The 25,330-nt window shown below is 43.7% G+C and overlaps 1 long non-coding RNA gene across 1 annotated transcript; it reads right to left on the reverse strand.

The window, feature by feature from the left end:
• Positions 1-22,736: 22,736 nt before the first annotated feature.
• Positions 22,737-24,560, reverse strand: LOC121987707. The gene is made up of 3 exons (XR_006113697.1): positions 24,314-24,560; positions 24,077-24,210; positions 22,737-22,797 (listed from the first exon to the last, which is right to left on the reverse strand). It is a non-coding gene; the product is annotated as an uncharacterized LOC121987707 (long non-coding RNA).
• Positions 24,561-25,330: the final 770 nt, after the last annotated feature.

Raw genomic sequence — 25,330 nt, forward strand, 5'->3', positions numbered from 1 at the left:
TCAATGTTTTTCAAATCAATTTTAAAATGCTTTTAAAACCATTTGAATTTAGGACCATAATCTTAGGGCTAGATGTACATGACTTGTACACAAGCTTTCCCTATGATCCTTAATTTCTTGAATTAGGGTCATCTAGGTACAAGGACAATGCACCTTGATCCTAACTCATGATCCTAATATCTCACACACATCTAAGGTGTATCAAACCACATTCAAGTCAATTTGATGTGAGATATGGGTTTAGGTATCTTAGACTAAGTTCTCATGCATTTTCTAAACACAAATTTGATCTCAATATCAAAATGTATGTTTGTCCTTAAATCAATTTCATTGATTATAATGCAAGAGATGATGACATGGCATATAATGATATCATAAGTAAAAATATGTGCCAATGTCATGATGTCATGGCATAAAGTTTGAGAACTTAAATAAAGCATGACATATAAACTAGCCTAAGCATTATCATGACATTTCAAATGATAATAAACTAAATATGATGTCATGGCATGGCATATGGCAACCAATCATGGCAAGTTAGCACAAATAAAATACCTAAATTCCCTATCTAAGTATCCTTAGCCTTAGCTAACTTAAAATCTAACCCTTGATTGCCCTAAAATGCCAAAATCCTAATTTTGACACTTCTTGAACTCTAGATTAATTCATGCCACTTAAAGATCAAATTTATCCTCAAAACTTGGCATGTTTCATTTTTCCTCGAGAGTTCTCTAGATTTTCCCAAATTGTGCCAATTAAAATCATTCTTTTCCATAATGGCACATTTTACTCTTCCAAGGAGTAAATGATAATTCCATTTCATTTTCAAAGGTTCACAAAACCTTGAAAATGCTCCTTGAGTGTCAATTCCTCAAAGTTGGGTTAACTACCCTTCTTATTGGAGTTGACACTCTCTAACCCATTTATGGGGTAGAGAAGATGCTCCTAGGAACCCAATACCTATTAGAGCTCATTGGGTTCACTAAATATTCACTAGGGATAACTTCCCTAGCAACCCTCCTAATGACCCTCTTAGGTTTTAAAGCCTTGGTCATTTGGGTCTCATCAAGGTCAACTATAGGGGTGACTTCCCTTGTGACCTTGGTAATGATCTTCCTAGCCCTAGGTTTTGTTCCATAATCGAATGGAACACTATGATAAGTGGGCTTGACCATTTGGGACTTAGGTTTGTAACTCAAACCTTTCTTGTCCTTGGACTTGGGTTTTTGACCCCTAGACCCTAGAGTCAAATCCTCAAGAGCCTTTTCTAGAGAGTCAAGTCTTGACCTCAAGACTTGATTTTCTTTCTCTAATACCTCAAGTTTTAATTTATCATTTTTCTTTGAGGTATTCCTAGGCATATGTCTAGATGATTTTGGATTCCTACCTAGGTTTTCCTTAGCCTTAGATGGGTTAATTCTAGGGTTGGCTTTCCTAGTGTTATCCTTATCTACGCTCACATGTTTGGCACCTAAGCATGTGTATCGATTTCTATAATTAACATGCTTATCATTCTTGACAATAGCAATAAGGCTACTAGCATGCATCCTACTAGAATTGCAAGAATGTGCCTTAGAGATTACCTTAGGGTTTGCCCTAGCTCCCCCTATACATGTGCTCGATCTCTTGTCCTTGTGAGATTGCCTCCCTCTCGGACATTGGCTCCGATAATGTCCCCTTCGCTTGCATTGGAAGCACACCACGTGCTCCTTGCCCTTGCGTGTTGGGACTCCGGCTTCCTTGACCTTTGGTGCCGGTGGAGTCTTCCTAACTCTCTTTAGACATTTACTCTTGTAATGTCCATACTCCCTACACTCAAAGCACATTATGTGTAATTTGCTAGAAATTAAAATGCTTGAGTTACCTAGGTTTGAGGGTGGATGAAAGCTCTCTTCTTCATCCCTTCCGGAGGTAGACGCTTCTTCTTCTTCTTGCTCCGAACTTGAAGAAGAACTCTCCTCCTCTTCTTCTTTAGGTGTTGAGTGGCCCTCAACTTCTAAATCCATTCCTTCATGAAGTGAGCTCCTTGGCTCACTTGACTCCTCTTCATGACTTGAAGTGGAGTTCTCCTCATGGAGCTTTGCCAAGTTATTCCACAACTCCTTGGCATCGTTATACCCACCTATCCTACACAAAACATCATTAGGTAAAGAAAATTCAATGATTTTCGTTACCTCATCGTTGATGGTTGATTTGTGGATTTGCTCCTTCGTCCACCTCTTCTTCTTGAGAGGTTTTCCTTCTTCATCCTCCGGAGGAGTGAAACCTACTTGCACACACCTCCAATTCTCAAGATTAGTCATAAGAAAATATTTCATTCTTACCTTCCAAAACGCGAAGTCATCGCAATCGTAGAAGGGTGGAATCGTGATGTCCTCTCCGAGTTGATCCATCTCTAGTTTGTGCTCCCTCGGGTGTTAATCCGGCGAAGAGCGACCTCGTTCTGATACCACTTGTTAGGATCCTACGTACTCGGCTAGAGAGGGGGGTGTGAATAGCCGCCCCAAATCACTCGTTTCTTCCTACAATTCGTTAGCGCAGTGGAAAAATAAACTAGAAACGAAAGGAAGAATATCAAACCTTAACACAGCGATGTACGAGGTTCGGAGATGATGCTCCTACTCCTCGGCGTGTCCGTAAGGTGGACGAACCCAATCAATCCGTCGGTGGATGAGTCCCCGGAAAACCGGCTAATAAAAACTCTCCTTCTAGGTGGAGAAACCTCGCCACAGAAACTTCTTGCAACAGCAAGAAAAGAGTACAAGGAAAACAAGAAATAAAGTACAATACAAATGTAAACTTTCTTGCCTTCTCTTCGACTGGAAGAAGCAGCCGCTTCCAAGCGCCTACAACAGCAGGTGACCCAGCCGGAAGCTCACGCGAAGCTTCAAAGCAGCTCAACAAAGCTCAACAGCACCAAGAACAGGAAGAAGGAAGAAGAAGCAGAAGAAGAAAGCCGAAGAAATCTAGCCGTTGCGTCGCAACGGCTAGTGCCTGGATCGGTCTGTGGACCGATCAGGCTCCATGTGGATCGGTCCACAGACCGATCCATTCCCTCCTCCTTCGCTTCTGTTCCGTCCCTGATCGGTCCATGGACCGATCAGGGAACCTCCTGATCGGTCCGGGGACCGATCAGCCAGGCCGATCGGTCCCGCACCGATCAGCCCCTCTGCGCCCGCCTCTGCTCGCTTCGATCGACTCGATCGGTCACCGGATCGATCAATTAACACAGATGCTATCGATGTGTTACCGATCGATCACCGCACCGATCGAATATTCTAGATCACCGGATCGATCACCGATCGATCCACTCATGGTTTTCGCCAAACCAAGTCCAAACCAACATCCGTCAATCTTGACTGTTGGTACATTGCGCCTAGCATCCGGTCACTCCCTTGACCTGCTAGGACTCCCTCCAGTGTCCGGTCAATCCCTTTACCCACTTAGACTTTTCTCTCCGTACAAAGCATCCGGTCACCCATGACCTACTTGGACTTCCCATCACCAGATGTCCGATCACCCTTGATCCATCTGGATTTTCCCTTGCCCGGCTTCACTCACCAGGACTTTCACCTAGCTTCACTCACTAGGGTTTTCACCTGGCTTTACTCACCGGGATTTCCACAACTGCCTGGCTTCACTCACTAGGACTTTCCAACTGCCTAACATCCCAGTTAGGACTTTCTCATTCACCTAGCTTCACTCACTAGGATTTTCACCTGGCTTCACTCACCAGGATTTTCCCGAATGCCTGGCTTCACTCACCAGGACTTTCACCTTCACCTAGCTTCACTCACTAGGATTTTCACCTGGATTCACTTACCAGTATTTCCCGACTGCCTGGCTTCACTCACCAGGACTTTTCAACTGCCTAACATCCCAGTTAGGACTTTCCCATTGCCTAACATCCCAGTTAGGACTTTTCCACTGCCTGGCTTCACTCACCAGGACTTTCCACACTGCCTAACATCCCAGTTAGGACTTTCCCTCGTGCCAAGCTCCCTGCTTGGACTTCTCCGTGCCAAGTCTCCATACTTGGACTTTTCCAGTGCCAAGTTTCCATACTTGGACTTTTCCAGTGTCAAGTCTCCATACTTGGACTTTTCCCGTGCCAAGTCTCCATACTTGGACTTTTCGCGTGCCAAGCTCCCTGCTTGGACTTTTCGAGTGCCAAGTCTCCATACTTGGACTTTTCAGGTCAACCAGGTCAATCCTTGACCTAGGGTTGGACCAATAAACTCCCAACCATCTATTCTTGTCTCACATCAAGAATACAACTCTTCCACGAGTGTCAAACATCAAAATACAACTCAACTAGGTCAACCTTGACCTAAGGTTGCACCAACAATCTTTCTAAGTCAAACATCAAAATACAACTCGAGTCAGGTCAACTCGAGTCAGGTCAACTCGAGTCAGGTCAACCAGGTCAACCTTGACCTAAGGTTGCACCAACAGGATCGACCATTCTCTAGTCTGATCGGCTGATGGGGTCGCCTGGTTGGACGCTAGCCTGGGGGCGTTGACCGCCTTGACTTTGACCTTCCACGTGGCTTTAACCTCCTGCAGGGCGGGGGCCTACCTTACCACCGGATCACGTGCCTCCCCATCAAGTCTAATCGAAGGAGGCTGCAAGTCCGACTGACTGGACAAGTAGTATGGAGATCGGTTGCCCGATTGGCCATGAGGCTAGTTGGACCCCGACCAGTCCGTGCAGGACTGATCGTCTGGGCCGCTCGGCGATCTGATTTTTTGCACTAGGGAGGTTTCTCCTTCGACGTCTTTGATGAGCACGAGCCGTGTGGTCAAATGCTGACGTCGCCCAAATCTCCTCGGAATTCTCACAAATTCCCTCCATTAAGGCCGAGCACGCGCCCACGTCTAATAATGCCGCCCATTAATCAGTCCTGTAGGAGTATGCCACGTGTCGCCATCGCAGTCACCACACGTCCGAGGTGACGTCTACTGATGTGACATTTGATGATTTGAATTCGACGGCTGGATTTGTGCTTTGGTTCTCGTGACCTAGATCTGATGGCTTCGGTCGACCGAGTCGATCTTTATAAAGTCGCCGCGTCTTCTTCCTCTTGCGCTTCCTGCGATAGTTGTCGATGATCCTCTACGTGCGACCAGTTCTCCGGCGACCCTGCGCTCCTCGGTGGCGGTCCACTGCTCTCTACGACTCCCTTTCTTTTTCCTGTAAGCTTCTCCAAACCTTTCTGTTGGTGATCTTCACTGTTTTTTTTGCCACGCCACTGTTCCGGCGTCTGTTTTACGTTTTTCCTTCCTTTTATCCATCGAGCTTTCCGTTCTCCCAATTCCTTTGGCAATGGCCAGTCCATCGTTGTCGTCAGACATTGCTCCCGGACTCTGGTACACCACTATGGAGACCAGGTTCGACACAGGCGACGCTGCAAACCTCATAAATGTCTTTGACCTTCCCTTTGACCACGAGATAGTCCTAGCCTCCCCGTCTGATAGGCCCCATGACCCGCCGACCGACACTGTCTATTTTTTCTGAGACCAGTTCATGGCCGGTCTTCGATTCCTCATTCATCCTTTCATAACTGAGATTTGTAACTACTTCCGTATCCCTTTAGCATAGCTCATCCCCAATTCCTTTCGCCTCTTGTGTGGCATGGTCATTCTGTTTAAAGTGCACAGTATTCCCCTAACACCTCAGGTATTCCATTACTTTTATTATCCCAAGCAATCTGAGCTGGGCACCTATCTCTTCCAGTCTTGGGTCGGTTTGGTTTTTTTCGACAAAATGCATCTTCCAATAAACATTGGAAAGATCACTTTTTCTACACGTGACTCCCCGAGCAGCCAAACTTTTGCACCAAGTGGCAGGTCGGACTTCCGCCTCAACTGGACCTGAAAAAGTATCGGGGTCAACCGGACTACCTTCACGCGGCTAACCTGCTGGTCGACCAAAAGTTTGACATTCACAAGCTGCTGCCAGAGGGGGTGATGTATACGTTCGGGCTGACCCCCATCCGAACGAAGCTCCTGAGCTGCCTAGGTACAAAATTTTTCGACCTTTTTCTCTTGAGTCTAATTGATTCTTTCTTTCTTTTGCAGCTGACATAATGATGCGCGCTCGGGTAGCCGGTCTGATGAAGCTGAAGAACACTGAGATAGAGGCAGCAGCGGCAAAGGAGATGGCAAGCCTCGACCTGACTCCGGTCGGCTCTCATGAGGGTGAGAGCGAGGCGATGCCAACTGAAGGAGGAGGCGCCGCCGATCGGACTCCCCACACCGAACTAACGGCGAACCTAGTCCCTTTTGAGACGCAGCCTGCTGCCCCGACCGATGGCTCGAGGTCCTCTGGCGATGGAGTTCCCCTCTTTAGGTGCAAGAGACATCACATGACCACCCTGTCCCGTTCTGCTGCCTCGGCGATGTGTTCTTCCAAGCGGGGAGGCATTTCCTCTATGGCAGCTCCCGAGACAGTGGAAGTCATTTCTTCCGATCGGACCCCTTCACTGGCCGATCTGTCGCCGGACCCGATTGCTGCCCAGCCGATCGCGTCTCTCCCTCCAGCATGGTGGAGGATCCTGCAATCTGGCATTCTTCCGGCCTCGACCTCCCATGCTTTCGGCCATACGACTTCTTCCCAGTCAGTGCCAATTAATCGGCGCTCCGTAACTACGATTCTCCGCCTGCCGACCAAAGATCTCCTTGATCAGAGCGGGTAGCCGTCCTCTCTTGAGCATCAAATCTTCATCCGCGGATGGCTCGCTCGTATTTGGGAGGAGGCTAGAGCATGAGTGACGATGATGCCTCCGGGGGCACTCGCCAACAGTCATCTGGAGATGTCCACCGGAGTATGTATTTAAACTTTAGAAATTAATTTACCAATTGCCTCCAATCGACGCTTACACCCATCTAGTCGCTTACAGTACTGGGTGGAGAACGTGGCGATGTGCAACTGCCTGACATTTGTGGAGGATGAGCTGAAGAAACTCAAGATTTCTGGGGGAGCCTCTTCCTCCCAGGGGCCATCCATTGCCCAATTACAAGCCGATCTGGAGAAGCACAATAAACTCCTGGAGGCCGAGCGGAAAAAGTCTACTGATCAAGCCATCATGTTGGGCCAGCTCGAGACTCAGGTGAAAATCTACGACAAGAAGATCGAGCAGGCTGCCAACAGGAAGAACCAATCCATAGCTGACCTAGAGTTGAAGAATCAGGAGGCTCGGAAGTTAGCCAGGAAGCTCGAGGAGGCGGAGAACTTGCTGATCATCGAACGGGACAGTTGTTCGGCTAGGGAGGCTGATCTTCAAGGGAAAGTGAGGACACTTGAAGGTGCTCTGGAGTCCTCCCGCGCCGCCCTGAAGACTTACCAGGACGCCGAACCGAACCACTTCAAGACCATGAAGCAAGAATACCTCCGCTCAGAGAAATTTACTCACAAAGTTGTTAATCGAATCATTCAGAGTTTCGAGCTGGCCATAACTGGGACGTTCAACCAGTTGCAGGCGAACGGGCATATCTCAGGCTCTCTGACTGATGGCGTCATCGACCGGGTTCAACTGAACAACTCGATGTCGGACGAAGTCTTCGACTATCTTGAGTGAGGAGGGATTTTGTAGTTTTGAATGTTTGACTGTCGCTCGACAGCGTTTGGTTTATCATCAATGAAGTCATTTCGCAGTTATCAACAAGCCCTTGTCTATATAGCCCCGAATATACGCCATGCTTTCCTTTCACTTATTGATAAATTCATCAGGGTCATACCTCTGAGTCTTAAGGCTGTCGATCGACCTCGGGATTTATAGCCGTCGCTCGACTTTAGAGTTTATAGTCGTCGCTCGACTCTGGAGTTTATAGTCGCCGCTCGACTCTAGGGTTTAACATCGTCACTCGACGATTTGATGAAGACACATGTTTAAGGTTACCGCTCAATCGTCGGTGGAGACCTAGGGTTTAAAGTCATCGCTCGACCGTCAGTGGAGACTTGGGTTTAACGTCGCCGCTCGATGATTTGATGAAAACTCGGGTTTAAGGTCGCCGCTCGACCGTCGGTGGAGACTTGGGTTTAACGTCGCCGCTCGACGATTTGATGAAGACACATGTTTAAGGTCGTCACTCGACCGTCAGTGGAGACCAGGGTTTAACATCGCTGCTCGACGATTTGATGAAGACTCGGGTTTAAGGTCGTCGCTCGACCGTCAATGGAGACCTGAGTTTAATGTCACCGCTCGACGATTTGATGAAGACTTGGGTTTAAGGTCGCCGCTTGATCGTCGGTGGAGACCTGGTCGACGACGAGCTGGGTTTAACGTCACCGCTCGACGATTTGATGAAGACTCGTGTTTAAGGTCGCCGCTCAACCGTCGGTGGAGACCTGGGTTTAACGTCGCCACTCGACAATTTGATGAAGACTCGGGTTTAAGGTCGCCGCTCGACCGTCGGTGGAGACCTGGATTTAACATCGCCGCTCAACAATTTGATGAAGACTCGGGTTTAAGGTCGCAGCTCGATCGTCGGTGGAGACCTCGGTTTAACGTCACCGCTCGACGATTTGATGAAGACTCGGATTTAAGGTCGCCACTCGGCTGTCGGTGGAGATATGAGTTTAACGTTACTGCTCGACGATTTGATGAAGACTCATGTTTAAGGTCGTCGCTCGATCATCGGTGGAGACCTGGGTTTAACGTCACCGCTCGACGATTTGATGAAGACTCAGGTTTAAGGTTACCGCTCGACCGTCGATGGAGACCTGGGCTTAACGTCACCGCTTGTTGATTTAATGAAGACTTGGGTTTAAGGTCGCCGCTCGACCGTCGATGGAGACTTGGGTTTAACGTCGCCACTCGACGATTTGATGAAGATTCGAGTTTATGGTCGCCGCTCGATCGTCAGTGGAGACTTGGGTTTAACATTGCCGCTCGATGATTTGTCTTGCCGTTCAGTCTGAAGTTTGGAAATCTCATGCTTTTGATTTCAGTTCTGCACTCAAAGGGCACAGGGGTATAGAAAATACATTGATTACATCAACGCACCTCTCATCTGGCTCGGTATGGCTGGAGATGGTTCACGCTCCATGGGCATTCTAGTCGCCGTCCATCCTCGTCCTCTAGGTAGTATGTGCCTGAGCGAAGCTTGTCAATGACCTTGAAGGGTTCGACCCATGGGGCTTCCAACTTTGAGACGTCGCCGACCGGCTTAACTTTCTTCCACACGAGGTCGCCGACCTGGAACGATCTCAGGATCACTCTTCTGTTGTAGCTCTGTCTCATTCTTTGCTGATAGGCCATTATCCAGACGGCGGCCTTAGCGCGTGTCTCATCCACCATGTCCAGCTCTAAAAGCCTCTGCTCGGCATTGTCCTAACCATAGCGTTGTATCCAATCGGATTCGACTCCCACTTCGACAGGGATGACTGCTTCACCTCCATACACCAAGTGGAACGGGATGACTCCAGTCCCCTCCTTGGGAGTTGTGCGGATCGCCCACAACACACCAGGGAGCTCATCCACCCAACTCCCTCCGACATGGTCAAGCCGAACACGCAGGATCCGCAAGATCTCCCGATTGACAACTTTGGCCTATCCATTGCTTTGGGGGTACGCTATGGAGGTGAAAGCTTGTTGAATGTCATACCCTTTGCACCATTCCTTGAGTTTCCGATCGGCGAACTACCTTCTATTGTCCGAAACGAGCCGACGCAGAATGCCGAACCGACAAATGATGTGCTGCCAAATGAATTTCGTGACCGTCTGTTCAGTTATTCTTGTCAGCGGCTTGGCCTCGACCCATTTGGAGAAGTAATCCACTGCGACGAGCAAGAACCTCCGTTGTTCGGTTGCCATGGGGAACGGACCAACGATGTCCATACCCCACTGGTTGAACGGGCAACATATAGTAGACGCCTTCATCTCCTCAGTCGGCCAATGCGAGAGGTTATGGTATTTCTGATAGGACAAGCAGGTAGCAACAGTCCTGGAGCGTTGGCCAGAAGTATCTGGCCAGGAGGATCTTCCTTGCTAATGAGCGACTGCCCGGGTGTCCGCCATAGGACCCTTGATGCACCTCTCATAGTATGTAATCGGCGTCTTCTGATCCGACGCACTTGAGAAGAGGCCTGGTGAAGGCTTTTTTGTAAAGTTGGTCCCCGATCAGAGTGAACCGACCAGCTCTTTTCCTAAGTAAGTTGGCCTCTTCCCGATCAGAGGGTGTGGCTCCTAATCACAGAAACTCTATCAGTGTCGTTCTCCAGTCGCTTGGGAAGGTGAGCCCTTCCATCCGATCAATGTGGGCCACCAAGGACACCTGCTCGATCGGTTGTGATATGACGATCGAAGATAGAGAGCTGGCCAGCTTGGCCAGCTCGTCCGCGGCCTGATTTTCTGCTCGAGGGATCTTCTGTATGACGACCTCCTGAAAGTTGGCCTTCATCTTTTCAAAATCCTCAGTGTAGAGCTTGAGCTTTGTGTTACTTATCTCGAATGACCCGGCCAGCTGTTGAGCGGCTAGTTGTGAATCCAAATGAATTAGGACTTTGAGGGCTCTAACGTGTCGAGCGGCCTGTAGCCCAACTATAAGCGATTCATACTCGACTTCGTTGTTGGTAGCCCGATAATTCAGCCGAACGGATAGCTGCATCCGCTCTTCTTGGGAGGAGATCAGTAGTATGTCGATCCCGCTTCCTTGCCAAATGGACGACCCATCCACATATATCTTCCAGACAGCCTCTGGTTCAGGATTTTGTATTTCTGTGACAAAATCTGCCAAGGATTGCGCTTTGATGGTCGTTCGGGATTGATATTGAATGTTGAACTCGCTGAGCTCCGTTGTCCATTTGATCAGCTGTACGAAAGACTCAAGATTGAGGAGGTCCCTCCCCAGGGGGGTGTTGGTCATAACAATGATTGAGTGTGAGAGGAAGTAAGGTCGGAGCCTCCGAGCAGCGAGTACCAACATGTAAGCCAACTTCTCAAGATCGGTGTAGCGAGACTTAGCATCCTTCAATATATGGCTAAGAAAGTACACCGGCTGCTCATCGCCGTTCTGCTTGACTAGTGCCGAGCCGACCGCATGCTCAGTCGAAGACAAATAAATTTGAAGTGATTCACCAGCAATGGGTTTAGCAAGTATAGGCAACGAGTTGAGGTATGCTTTAAGTTCCTCGAATATCCAGTCGTACTCCTCGTCCCACTAAAATTTGGTGGCTCGGCGCAATATCTTGAAGAAGGGCAGACTCCGGTTGAATGATTTAGAGATGAACCGAGACAATGTAGTTATCTGACCGATGAGATGCTGGGCTTCCTTCAGGTTTCTAGGGGGCGGCATGTCTTATAGCGTCTTCACCTTGCTAGGGTTTGCTTCGATTCCTCGTTCGGTAATGATGTAGCCCAGAAATCATCCGCTCTTCACGCCAAATAGACACTTGCTGGGATTTAGCCTAATCCCATATGTCTTGAGTGTCTGGCAGGTCTCCGTGATATCTGCACAGAGGTCAGCAACTCGGAGGGACTTGATTAGTATGTCGTCCACATATACCTCCATATTGCGGCCGATCTGCCGTCGGAACACCTTGTTCATCAACCTCTGGTAGGTAGCGCTAGCGTTCTTCAGTCCGAATGACATGACGTTGTAGCAGTATATTCCATCGGCCGTGATGAAGCTGACCTTCTCCTGATCTTATCTGGCGAGCGACACTTGATGGTACCCTTGATACGCGTTCAACATGCATATCAGCTCGCACCCGGCAGTGGAGTCTATCATCTGATCGATCCGAGGCAAATGATAGAAGTCTTTCGGGCACGCCTTGTTGAGGTCCCGAAAGTTGATGTAGACTCGCCACTTATTGCCCGGCCTGGAGACCAGCACTACATTTGCAAGCCAGCTCGGGAATTGCACTTCCCGAATGTGGTCGACTTCCAACAGCTTCTCGATTTCCACTCGGATGATGAGGTTCTGTTCGATGCTGAAATCTCTCTTTCTCTACTTCATCGGCCGAGTGTCCAGTTGGACATGAAGTTCGTGCTGCGCAACTCTTGGAGAGATTCCCGGAAGCTCGTGTGTCGACCACGTGAAGACATCGTGGTTCTGTTGGAGACACATGATCAACTCGACTTTCTGCTCGGCTTGGATGGATCTGTACCTCTTTATTCTCTTCGTACACTAAAGTAGGGGGTTTTTCGGTTATGGCATTTACCTCCAGCCGGGGTGTTTTCCGAGCGGACTTTGCCTCGGTCTTGATCATCTCAACATAGCAACGCCGAGTGGCCAACTGATCACCCTTGACTTCTCCCACCCGGTTTTCCACCAAGAACTTGATCTTCTGACAGTAGGTGGAGACTACTGCTCGAAACTCATTGAGGGTCGGTCGACCCAAGATAACGTTGTAGGCGGAGGGGGCGTCCACCACGATGAAATTTCTGGTCCTCGTCCTTGTGAGTGACTCCTCTCCAAGTGATATGGATAACCTCATCTGGCCGATCAACAGGACTTCGTTGCTAGTGAATCCATACAGCGAGGTTGCCATTGGCAGCAACTCGCCCCGGTTGATTTGGAGCTGGTCAAATGCCTTCTTGAAAATTATATTCACCGAGCTGCCTGTGTCAATGAAGATTTGGTGAATGGTATAGTTAGCGATTACTGCTCGGATGATGAGGGCATTGTCGTGAGGAACTTCAACTTCCTCTAGGTGTCTGGGCCCGAAGCTGATCTAGGTCCCATTCGCCTGCTCTCAGCTGCAGCCTACCGCGTGGATCTCCAATCGTCGGACATATGATTTTCTGGCTCGATTGGAGTCTCCGTTGGTCGGACAGTGAGCGATGATGTTGATTTTGCCACGCGCAGCGTTACTTCTGTTATCCTCTTCCCAAGCGGACGGTCTGCTTCGCTCGCGTTCAGCTCTGGCGGGGTCAGCGCTTCTCCTATGGGCTTGCTGCGGTGATCTCCTTGCACCCTCTCATCGTCCGACGTTCTGATGCCCATGTCGTCGGCCAGGAGAGGGAGGCCGGTGGTGATAACTTCTTGGCGCCAGTTAGGCGACTGGATTGAATCTGTGACAATCGCAGGTGTTCTGAGTTGCTGACTGGTGGAAGGAACAAAACATAGGGGTCAATACCTTCCCTTTTGGTTTCGGATGCCCGGAGGCCACGTGCTGAACTGCATGAGGCCTTGCTTCGTAGTGTAGTCGTGTCCCTTCGGCTTGAGGTCCTCGTGGTGGCTGATGGCTGATCGGCGACCTCCGTTCGGTCGGCACCAATGGTTCAGATGACATTTCCTTCCTCCTCGCCGTCTGGGCCTCTTCCACGTTTATGTATTCATTGGCCTTCTTCAGTATGTGGTCGTAGTCCCAAGGTGGCTTTCAGATGAGAGACCAGAAGAAATCTCCATCCACGAGCCTTTGGGTGAACGTATTCATCATTGTCTTAGACGAGATCGATTGGATGTTTATGGCCACCTGATTGAAGCGTTGGATGTATGCTTAGAGGGACTCTCTGGGCCTTGCTTTATGGAGAACAAGCTGACGCTCATCTTCTGGTATCGTCTGCTGCTTGTGAAGTGGTGTAAGAAGGCCGTTCAGAACTCTTTGAAGCTCCTGATTGATCCGTCCGGCAGCCTTCTGAACCACCGCTGAGCCGAACCGGAGAGTGTCATGAGGAAGACTCAACACTTCACCCCATCTGTATATTGGTGGAGGGTGGCAGCGTTGTCGAATTTTCCTAAGTGATCGTCCGGGTCGGTTGACCCGTTGTATTCCCTGATCGCCAAGGGAGCGTAATGTCTCGGCAGTGGATCTTGCAATATTGTCTCGGAGAACTGGCGATTGATCCGCTCGGGGTGCTTTTCCTTTCCTCTCATCCTGAATGGGTGCTTCATCTGAAGAACTCTTTTCCTGATTAGCTTGAGCGATCTCCGAGGGCGTTTGAAACAACGCCTGGTGGAATGAAATAGGCGTGGGTGGAGCCTCTCCATGAGTATCGGTCGGCATTTTATTCTGCCCCCAAATGGAGTACTGCTCCGGTCGGTCTTCGTACGCTGCTTGACCTCCCGAAGCTGAGGTCGCCTGCTGTGCTTGCCGATCGGCAAGTGCTTTTTGCTGTTGTTCTTGCTCGACTATCTTCACAGCTCGTGCCTGTATGAGCGCATCGAGCTCCTCTTGGGTGAGCGTCACAGTATGTAGTCGTCCAGCTTCTTCCATCTTCTTGACCCGGATGCAGGTGCATTCCCACAGACGGTGCCAAACTCGATCCTGTCCGAGAGTCGAGGCGACGGATGCTGGGGACGTGGCGCTCCTGTTGACTGCGTGGACCTCCAGCGAGACGAGCCTGCAAGCATGAAGCGTTAGTGCCGAACCAGGGAGTGGTTCCCCGGTGATGGCCCTCCGACACTCAAGTCAAATCTCCGGTGATGTCAACAAGAAAGCAAAGTAGCGAAATGAAAGCAGCGGAGTAACAGTAGCTACCGTAGATTCTTCATACCTTTGACGAAGCTTGGGGCTCCTTATATAGGACCCCGAGAGCGTGCGTGCACGCTTCTCGATGCATGCACGCTTCTCAAAGCCTTCCTTGAAAAGACATGTCAAAAAAAAGTATATCTGACGTCATACCTCAATGACCCGAGCATATCCTGAAAAGACAGTGGAAGCTTCCGTCGTACGATTCTCTGCCTGAACTCTGCCTGATCATGTCGTCGACCATGCTGTCTGTCGACGGCACGGGTCTCGAGGAGGATATCAGTCGATCCTGCTTTTGTTTGCTAGTGGGCCGAGCGGATGACCGTTCGGCTATTTCCGTTGTCTGGGCCGAGCAAGGTGGCCGCTCAGCTACTTCCACTATCTAGGTTTGCTGGGTCGGGTTTGTGTTTCGCTGGCCGTGATCTGATCTGTGACTGATCTGAATGTCCGCGCGGCACGTGCCCAGCCGCTCGACACATGACTTGTCAGTCGGCGCCTGCTTTGGTGATAGTCTTTTGAGCGTCGGAATCTCGGTGCGAGACTGAGTTGTAATAACATCGGACCGACCATTCTCTAGTCTGACCGATTGATGGGGTCGCCTGGTCGGACGCTAGCCTTGGGGCGTTGACCACCTTGATTTTGACCTTCCACGTGGCGCTGACCTCCTGCGCGGCGGGGCCCTACCTTTCCACCGTATCACTACCTAAGCAATCAGTTTTGGGAAGAAGCAATAAACACAGCGTGTGTCATTCAAAATAGAATCTTAATAAATAAATTTTACAATAAAACACTTTATGAAATATATTATAATAAAATACTCAACCTAATTTATCTAAAATTCTTTGGATGTAAAGTACACATATTAAATATTAAGGATTATTTAGGTAAATTTACATAAAATCAACAACTAACATCTTCTTAGGGTATTCCACAATCAGTAAGGTTTATAGAGTTTATAAAAAAAAAATACCTAAAAATTGAAGAAACAACCAGTGGAATTTTTTATGAAGAAAATAATTTACCTAACACAATTAATGAAAATGATAATCAAAACACCGTAAACATAGAAGATGATGAAGATAAAGAAATTGGACCTGAATCAAGTGAATTAGAAGAACCAAGTGTTAACCCTGTTATTAGACTACCTAGGGCAAGAATCAACCACCCACCTGACCAAATTCTGGGTGACCTAACCCTATGAGTTCGAACTCGATCATCTTATATAAACCTAAGTCAAATAACTCTTATTTCTAAAATTGAACCCAATACTATAGAAGAAGCCCTACTTGACCCAGATTGGATAATTACAATGTAAGAAGAATTAGCCCAATTTGAAAGAAACCAAGTCTAGCAATTAGTATCTAAACACACAAATAAATCCATAATTGATATCAAGTAGATCTTTAGAAATAAACTAGATGATTAAAGAAAAATAGTAAAAAATAAAGCTAGACTAATGGCAAAGGGATTTAGTCAAGTAGAAAGATTAAATTATGATGAAACATATGCACCTGTAGCTAGACTTGGATCCATCAGAATGCTGCTAGCCGACATAGCATATAAGAGATTCAAGTTATATCAAATGAATGTAAAATCTACATTCCTTAATGGATTTATCAAAGAAGAGATCTATGTAAATTAACCCCCATGATTTAAGGACTTAGATCATCCAAATCATATCCTTAGGTTAAAGAAAGCATTATATGGATTAAAACAAGCACCTATAGCTTGATATAAATGATTATCAACATACCTAATATCTAAAAAATTTAACTAAGGGCAACTAAACTAAATCTTATTTATTAAAACCTTAGAAAAAGATATTTTTGTAGCTCAAATTTATATAGACGACATAATTTTTAGCTCAATTAATATTAAATTTTTGAAAGAATTTATTAAATTAATAGAAAAATGAATTTGAAATGAGTCTAGTGGGAGAATTTAATTTGATATTTTATTTGTAATTAGTATGTGTGTTAGGTACTAATCATGCGTAAAAAAATCACACTTAACTAATGTAAAAAATTAAAATACTTAGATATATTAAAGAGTCATAAGTGTAGGACTTTAATACCCTATGACTAGCACATTTGACTTAGTTGAGTACTCAAAGTCAGACTATGCTAGATGAAAACTATAGAGAAAAAGTAGAGCCATAACTTGGATCTTGCAGCAATGAGGCATCTATTGTCAAAGTCGCTACTAGTCCTTCACTTACAAAAACTGTCTTTGCCGTGTTTGATGCATGTCTTTATGAGTGGAAGGTGTTGCTTGCTGGTTCCTATTCTTCTTCCTGCGACTTGCCGAGATGAATGTTTTGTCCCGTCACTTGAGGTTGGTTCTCGAGAATTCCATCAAGAATTAAATTACTATGTTAAAAATTGCAACCTTGTGAAGAATGATATCGGACAAAGATTCACCCTTCAGCACTGTTTATTTCTGATTTCCTCTTCAAGTTCGTTGCTTTCCTGATGTTTCTCTGTTGTATATATCCATCCTCAACACTAACCCTTGCTGAATCTAGTCTTTGTATTATCTGATTTATGCTTTGTTGAACCAAGAATATGCTACTTTTAGTTTATCTCGGTTTGCTGAATGAATCCTTCTGGCCATTGTGCGCTATAAGGCCACATCATTAGTAAAACTATCAGCAACCAAAGCTCTTTGTGATTGTATTTCATGATTTTGTCTCTATAATATTCTTGTATACCTTTGGTATTTAGATGGGCACTTTTGGTAGTACAAAATTATCTTCTTTTATGAATTACTGTTGATTTCTTCAATTATATAAGAGCCAATAATTCTTACATATATTTTTATTCGATCAAGTCCCATCTGTTTATTTCCACGCTTGGTGCAACTTCTACAAATCAACAGCGGATTGCACGAGTCTTTGAGTAAAACCTCCGTGACAGCTTTGCTGGATTATCTCCACGTGTCAGAATCTGATAAAAATGAATATTAATGAATTAGAGAGTATTTGTTGAGTACTGGTTTTCTTTAGATTTTGCAACAATATCAGAAATGTGACAGGGTTATTACACCAACTTTAAAGGTATGGAAATATATAGCATAAGATGCCAATTATTTGCATAGAACTATGGTCTTTAAAATGGTGTATAGGCAGTCTCAAGTTGGCCTTTGAATAATGCAAATGTGGTCACATGGAAAGATTAACTCTGTAAGTATAGGATGAATAACATGCAAATGGTATGTATGTTTCTAACAATTAGTAGTATACGAATATATAGTGCTTATGCAAACTCCTTTGTTAAATAACTGTTCTTTTAAACTTATCACATTTATTTAACTATGTCTTCCCTTCTCATACAAAATTAGACCTAAACTAGATATTTCCTCTCAGCTAATCTATATCTCTATGCATTAAAAATATTTTTTTTTCCAGGTGAGTTAATTGATTAATTAAGGTAATCTGTGACTGCAGTTGAATAGGCAGTAATATGCAGTCTGGTAAAGCATTGCATGTTGCCACATGAAACACATTTTAAAATAATGCATAGAACTTCTAAATCTGTTTTACCGTCATTATACATTTTTGTTGTTAAAGGTTTTCTCTTAACATTTAGATTCATGTTCACAAGGACAAATCTACAAACTTGGAGTACACAGCTTGCCACATTCTTGTTTTGTTTGATTATCTTGTTTGCTTGCGATACATATCCTGTTGTTAGATTTGATCTTCTGCCTTCTTTACAATCATTGATGGATTACTTCTTTTTTTAGTGTCGTATCATTTTTGTAGTGCACAACAATGTTTGGACTCTCTAATAACTAATACCTCTTGTGGCACATGAAACTTTTGCATTATGAATTTTTTCTCTACATTATTTTTCTCAGCCTAGTAAGCTTATGACATATTTGTCATCAATATTGACTCTCCCATCATTATACTTTTTCATATTTGATTGTTAGCTGTCTTGACCCATTCATTTTTCTAATAAACAATGTCAACTTATGCTTCCTCAAAAAGAAAATTAAATGTAAATTACATTTCTTGAGCATATGTTGCCTATCTGCTTAGGCTAATTAATTTGAAGAAAATTTTTTCTCCTTACAATATTTGATATTAATTTACCAAAGCCTTGATTCATGAGTGCAGCAGTGCTATTCATGTCTCTGATTCATCTACACGGACAATCATTGTGTATCATGAATAAAGGTGGTTTTCCTATTTTCGTCATGATGTTCACATTCATGCTTGTCCAGAAGCTACTACAATTTGTTTTAGTTCAAACTATTAATGGTTAAAACTAAGTGGCTTATATCAAGACCTGCGGATTTGCTAGTAGGTGAAGATGGAGAAGAATAATTGAACCACCACCTCTTTTTCCTATTTCATTGCTTGGTTGACTTGTAAAATTAACTAGCACATGAATTGGAGAACTTCGTCCGAGCTACATGTACTTCTAATTAATTAGACCATCTAATGTTTCCACATTGGTAAAGGACTCACATGAGAGTCTGCACTCAGCTTATCCCAGGCAAACCAGTATCTAATTTAAACTAGGAATATCAGTATGCCTGCGTATGGATGATATAATTTTGATTGATAAACATTTGTTGATATGCTTCTTTGCTTCTACAATAGAACCATCAGGTTATCTGATAGTTGATGCAAATGGTAGTCTAAATCAACAATGCTCATCGGTACATCATTCATCTATATGTGATGTTATTTAACATCTAATTAAGGCTTCTTGAGTTTTAAATTAACATCACCTTATGGTTACTTTCGATGTGCTATTGTTGCTAGATATGCAATGCTGTTGCATTGGCTGGACTGCTAAATGCTATTCTTGTTATTTCGAAGTTTCATGTTCACAACATTTGGATGGATCCAAGGCATGCAAGTAAGCATTTCTCATTTGGTACATGCAATATCATTTTTGATGTGTCTTCAATTAAATTCTTAAAAATTGGGCAACAAATTTCTCATTTCTTTCTTCTTATGCGGGAGCCACTTTTAGTGTTTTCTTTTGTATGTTGCTTGGTTGTATTTATCTAATTGTGCATGGACGTGAGGCAATATGGGTGTTACTAATGAAATATTCAAACTTGTGCATTTCTAACTTATTGAAATTTGCTTTTAAAATGATTTGTGTAATTAATTATCATATAGTACTCAAAGTGTTCAGTTTCACTCATTTATTCGTATGTAGTTCGCAAAAGTTATGATAGCTGCAATGGAAATTGATGAAGTATGTTCGGAATAGATGGAATGTATACAAGATCACATATCTAATGAGTAAGAAATTTAAGTATTCATAACTCTTTTGATTAGGTGTTGTAATCTATAAGTGTTTTGGTTGTTCATAACTCTTGGTGTAGTGAGCATTTGATATGTAATTGTTTTGCTACAAGTACTGATGTATATATGTTTTTAAGGATGATCATTTAAAATGGGATGATATGAGCTTGTACTTCATATTGATACAAGTGCACTTGTATATATATATTCTGCAATGTTTAATGTTGCTGAATGATGTATATTAAAAATACAACACTAGTAAATTATGATATAGACAACAATTTATTATTCTCTAGTGTGTGTTAAGAAATGACAACCATTAAAAATATAACGGTTAAAATGATAATTATCAATACAAATGATAACAGTTAAAAATCGTTATTTACGATAAAAAAAACTATGATAAATCGACACGTTGAAAAAAATAGGGCGTTCAAAGATAACAGTTATAATTCGTTGTTTTTGAACTTGAAACTAAACAGTTAAAAAATCATTGTCTAAGACCTAAAAAATTATGGTAAATTGACGCATTGAGAAAGATAGAGGCATTCAAAGACAACAATTAAAAATCGTTGTCTTTTCACTTGAAACACAACGGTGAAAAATCATTGTCGTTTTAAGGAAATAACCCTTGTCTTTTCACTTGAAACACAATGATTTTTCACCGTTGTATTTCAAGCGAAAAGATAATGATTTTTAACTGTTGTCTTTGAGTGCCCCTATCTTCTCAACATGTTAATTTACCACAGTTTTTGGGTCTTTGACAACGGTTTTTAATCGTTGTCTTTTAGTATTTTTGTTATAGTGACATATAAATATGGAAGTATACATAAATGGACTAAACAGAGTATATTTTGAGATTTACCATATTGGAAGAGTCGTTTGATTCATCATAATCTCGATGGAATGCATATTGAGAAAAATATTTTTGATAATCTAATAAATATAGTAATGGTATCGCTGAAAAAATAAAAGACCATCTGAATGCAATAAAAGATATGTGGCTCCTTTGTAAAAGACTCATTCTTGATGTCGATGAAAGTAGTAGAAGACCAAAGCTAAAGACATTTTATATATTGAATAAGAATCAGAGATGTGTTGTTTGTGAACGGTTGAAATCATTGAAATTTCCAAATGGTTATGTCTCTAATTTTAGGAGATGTGTGGATTAGAAGGAATGCAAATTGATTGGTTTGAAAAGTCAATACTGCCATATATTCATGGAAAGACTCATTCTTATTACTTTTAAGGAGCTCTTACCAAATTTTGTATGGGGTGTCATTACGGAGTTAAGCATTTTCCTTCATGATATTTGTTCAACAATTTTGAGACATTTATACATGGAGACGTTAGAGAGAGAGATTCCAATCATTATGTGTAATTTAGAAAAAATCTTCCCACCCTCATTTTTTGTTTCTATGGAACGCCTTTTGGTTCACTTGCTATATGAGACCAAAGTTGGAGGTCATGTCCATTTTTGATGGATGTATCTATTTGAAAGGTAAAATTTTCAAATACTATACTTTGTTATTCATGCATAAAAATTGACAATTTTTATTATATATTAATATCTAATACAATTTATTTTATTACAATCAGATTCCTACATAATTTGAAGAAAAATGTCAAAAATAAGACATGGGTTGAAGCCACTATTTTAATATATACATTATGGAGGAAGTAACAACTTTTACATTATATTTTTTTGAGCCTTATATTCAAAGAAAAAGGCAGAGAGCGGAAAGAAATGATGAGAGTCTTATTAATCCTAATTTGAACTCATTCTTAATTTTTAACTATCTTGGTCGACCAAGTGGACCATATAAGTAGAGATACTTAACTGGTCAAGAATGACGGGCAGTTCAGACATATATTTTATTGAATTATCTAGAAGTATTATCATATCATGAGTTAGTATATATTTCCTATTTTTTGTATTTCATATGTCGTAAATTGTTTGTGTTATAAATTTTTTTGGTAGGATTTTCTAAAACTTATATTCTGAAATGTAAACACAAGAGTTTGATCACTTCTACGATGAAGAATTTACATCATGGTTCAAATCATATGTAAGTAGACAATCTAAATTTGGTTTACACATGCAGATTTTTAAACATATTTATTTGACTTTATGTTCATGATAATCAAACTTACCTTGAGAAAGAATTGTTATTCCATCTGTCATGGAGTCCAAAAGCATTGGTATGCACTTGGCTAATATATTTCATAAACGGATATAATTTTCATACTCAAGAATATAGAATGGGGAAGACTATAATGAATAATGGGATTTGTGTTCAATCATCCAATGATAGAGGTACAAGTAATAATTTTTTATGATTTACTGGATGAGGTAGAATACCCTGATCCATAAATTTGAGTTATCCTATTTATGTGTCGATGGTTTGATCCTATCAGAGGGATGAAGGTGCATCCATGATATAATTTGGTTGAAATAAATCATAAGAGATTGTATAAGAGATATTAACCATTTGTGTTGGCACAACAAGCGATTCAAGTATTTTATGCTTCATATCCTAGTTTAAAATGTGACAAGATTGATTGGTGGGTTGTTTGTAAAATAAAAGCACCGAAAAAATTTAGGAATGTTGGGAAGACATTGCATATCTATAAGAGGAAGTTGCTGTCACACCCCAGAGGAGTCCCTGTCCGAGAAAATTTCGGCAGCATCTTCCCTGTACGGTGGACAATCTGAAACTTTTCTATATCTCACAAATACCTCAGCCACAGGCGGCTGGAATAATAACAACAAAATAAAATATCACCACGCAGTTATATATAATCAAACAAAGTAGTAATACTCTGACTCAAAAACCACCCTACTCAACTACACTCGTAAAGCTCAAAACCGACGAACTCACCTCTTCTGCCGTCCAGGCAGGCACGTAGTAAAAAAACACATCGAATAAAAATCCATCATCATCACAAAAATCCATACAACAACCAAGTATCCAAACAAACCAAGTCCACACATAATCAATAAATGCAAAACAAAACTAAACGATATATAAACCATCGAGATCTGCAGAGATCTAGCACTACGTGCTGTGGGGACTAGCGACTGGAACTCCCTCCTGACAGCATCAACCTGAAAATAACGACAATGGAGGCGGGGTGAGTCCAACACTCAGCAGGTACAATTGATATGCAAAGTAAAGAAATAACACCTAGCACTAATCATGCGTACAGTCTCCTGATAAAAATAAAGGTAAATGCAACCGAAGAAGACAGGAGAGAATCTGTACTAACCAGGACCTGAGTATAAGGACAAACAGTCCGAGTGGTATAGGAATCCTGTATGCATGTCAAACATAGGTATCCAAACAATATACAACATATAAATGCAGCAATCACAATCACAAACAATAAATGCATCATGCATATGATGCCAATGTCATGGTCACCCCTGACGCCAGTCAGCCAACTCACAACAAAAGTGGGACCAAGTGGGTAGGGCTGTGACGACTGTGCACTCTGCAACACTACTCCTGATGAGTGATAGAGTGGACGGAATGCTGTCGGTGTACATACGTACTCCTACCCCAAATCATAAATGGGGGAGCGCAATGCTCTCATCTCCCGGTACACTATGACGGGGAGGAATCTCTAACGTGCTACACGCTGCGTCACACTACCCCTGAGCGGATCAATGGAGCACCGGAAGAGTCAAAATGACGTGCTACTACGCTGTGTCACGCTACCCATGAGCGTCACAACGGAGCACCGAACAGTGATAAAAACTGGCAAAGTGCTCAACAATAATGGAGCAATCTATCGCACAGCATACGATCATGCAAATGGTGCATGTCACTAAGCATGGTAATATACTAAACCAACCTCTGGACATATAACAATGGGCACCATAGTGAATAAATCATATCAAGGTATACTGATCAAATAAGGTATCAAACCTAGGTCCTGACATGGTAAAACATGGTTATATCACTACCCATGAGCATGATAGATCGGTACAAGATCAATACGAAATGAAATCAAACAATCAATCAAACAGGTAACATGTGTTGGGCAGTGATTAACCGAAACAAATAGGAAACACAATTAATGCAACATATTATTTTCATTACTAAGCATATCAAAGACAATAAGTCAAAAGTACCCGCCTCCGAAATAGAAAGGTCCAATCTGACTCCGAGATACTCGTCTCGCGTCAAAGTCCTGTGTTAAATCGCACAGTTTAGCTAATTTAATTATAAACAAATAGCTAAACTAATTTCTAATCCACTGACCAGTTAGGGTTAGTTTCATTAACCCCAACTACACCGTTATACAACTTCTAAACCTAAATCAATAATTATTACTAACACACTAGCAATAATCTACCACAAGATCAAAACCCTAAACCTTACCTCAATTCACAGCCTGTAGTTTCTTGATTCCCGGTCGCAGTGTGTTGCTGTTGACAATTAAGTAGGCTGCTAAATGGGATAGCTGCCGGAACCCAAAATCATCCACAAACCCAAACTCCTTGCTGATTACTTCACTGACCACAAATCAAGAAAAATAAAAAATCCAAAATCAACCAAAAACAACCCAATTCCAATCAAAGCTAGGGTACAGAGCCTACAATCTGTGATGGATCGAACCTGTGGCCGGCGAAAATGTTAGGGCACAGCGTCGGCGAAGCAAACTCAGCGGCGGCACAATCCAAACCTAGGGCACACGAGATGGAGGTCTGCGGCACTGCTGTGAGGAGAGCTCGGCTGACTGTGAACCCAAAATAGGGCACCGGCAGCAGGGAGTCGGCTGTGTCACGAGCCCACAAGAGGAGTCGCGGTGACCGGCTGTGGTGGCGGCGCGAGATGGCTAAGGCAGAGGCGTCGGTGTTCGGCTCGGGAGGAAAAGGAGAGATGTCGGCGTCGGGTAGAGGAAGACCTCTGCTCAGCTGTGCCTGAGTGCCAGCGAGGAGACGCCGGCGTCGAAGGGCGACGGCGGGGATGAACGACTGTCGGAGGCGCGGCAGTGAGAAGGAGGCGTCGGCGGCGCACGGCTAGGGCACGACAAGGAAGTGAGGAAACCGCCTCCTTGCGGTTGCGGTTAGGGCAAATTCGCCGTGAGGGGGAGAAGGCGCGGGGAAGAAGAAGACTCGGCGAGATTTGGGTGAGGACACGGGAAAAAAAATGAAAAATAAGAAAAAGAAAAAGAATTAGGAAAAGAAAAAGAAAATAAACTTTTCCTTACTTAAATGGGTAGCATAAACATGCTTTTTTCCCGGTCCCGTTTTTATCTCCGTGAACTTATCCGTACGAGCTCTGAAAAATTTCCGAAAAATTTCCAAAAATTTCCAAAAATTCCTTTATTAATATTCGCCTATTTTTCGGTATTTTACATTCTCCCCCACTAATAAAAATTTGGTCCCCAAATTTCGTTATCTACCATCAGCAAGTACTAACAACAGATATAGAGTATAAATGCTGAACGGTAAATAAATCATATACCTCAAGTGAAAAGATGGGGATATCGAGCTCGGATCGTGTCCTCGAGCTCCCAAGTAGCCTCCTCGTCTGAATGATGCTGCCATCCGACTTTAACCAGCCGGATAGTCTTGTTCCGCAACTGACGCTTTTTCCGGTCGAGAATCCGTACCGGAACCTCCTCATAAG

Source organism: Zingiber officinale, chromosome 5B, assembly GCF_018446385.1.
Source record: "Zingiber officinale cultivar Zhangliang chromosome 5B, Zo_v1.1, whole genome shotgun sequence".
Taxonomy (NCBI): Eukaryota; Viridiplantae; Streptophyta; class Magnoliopsida; order Zingiberales; family Zingiberaceae; genus Zingiber; species Zingiber officinale.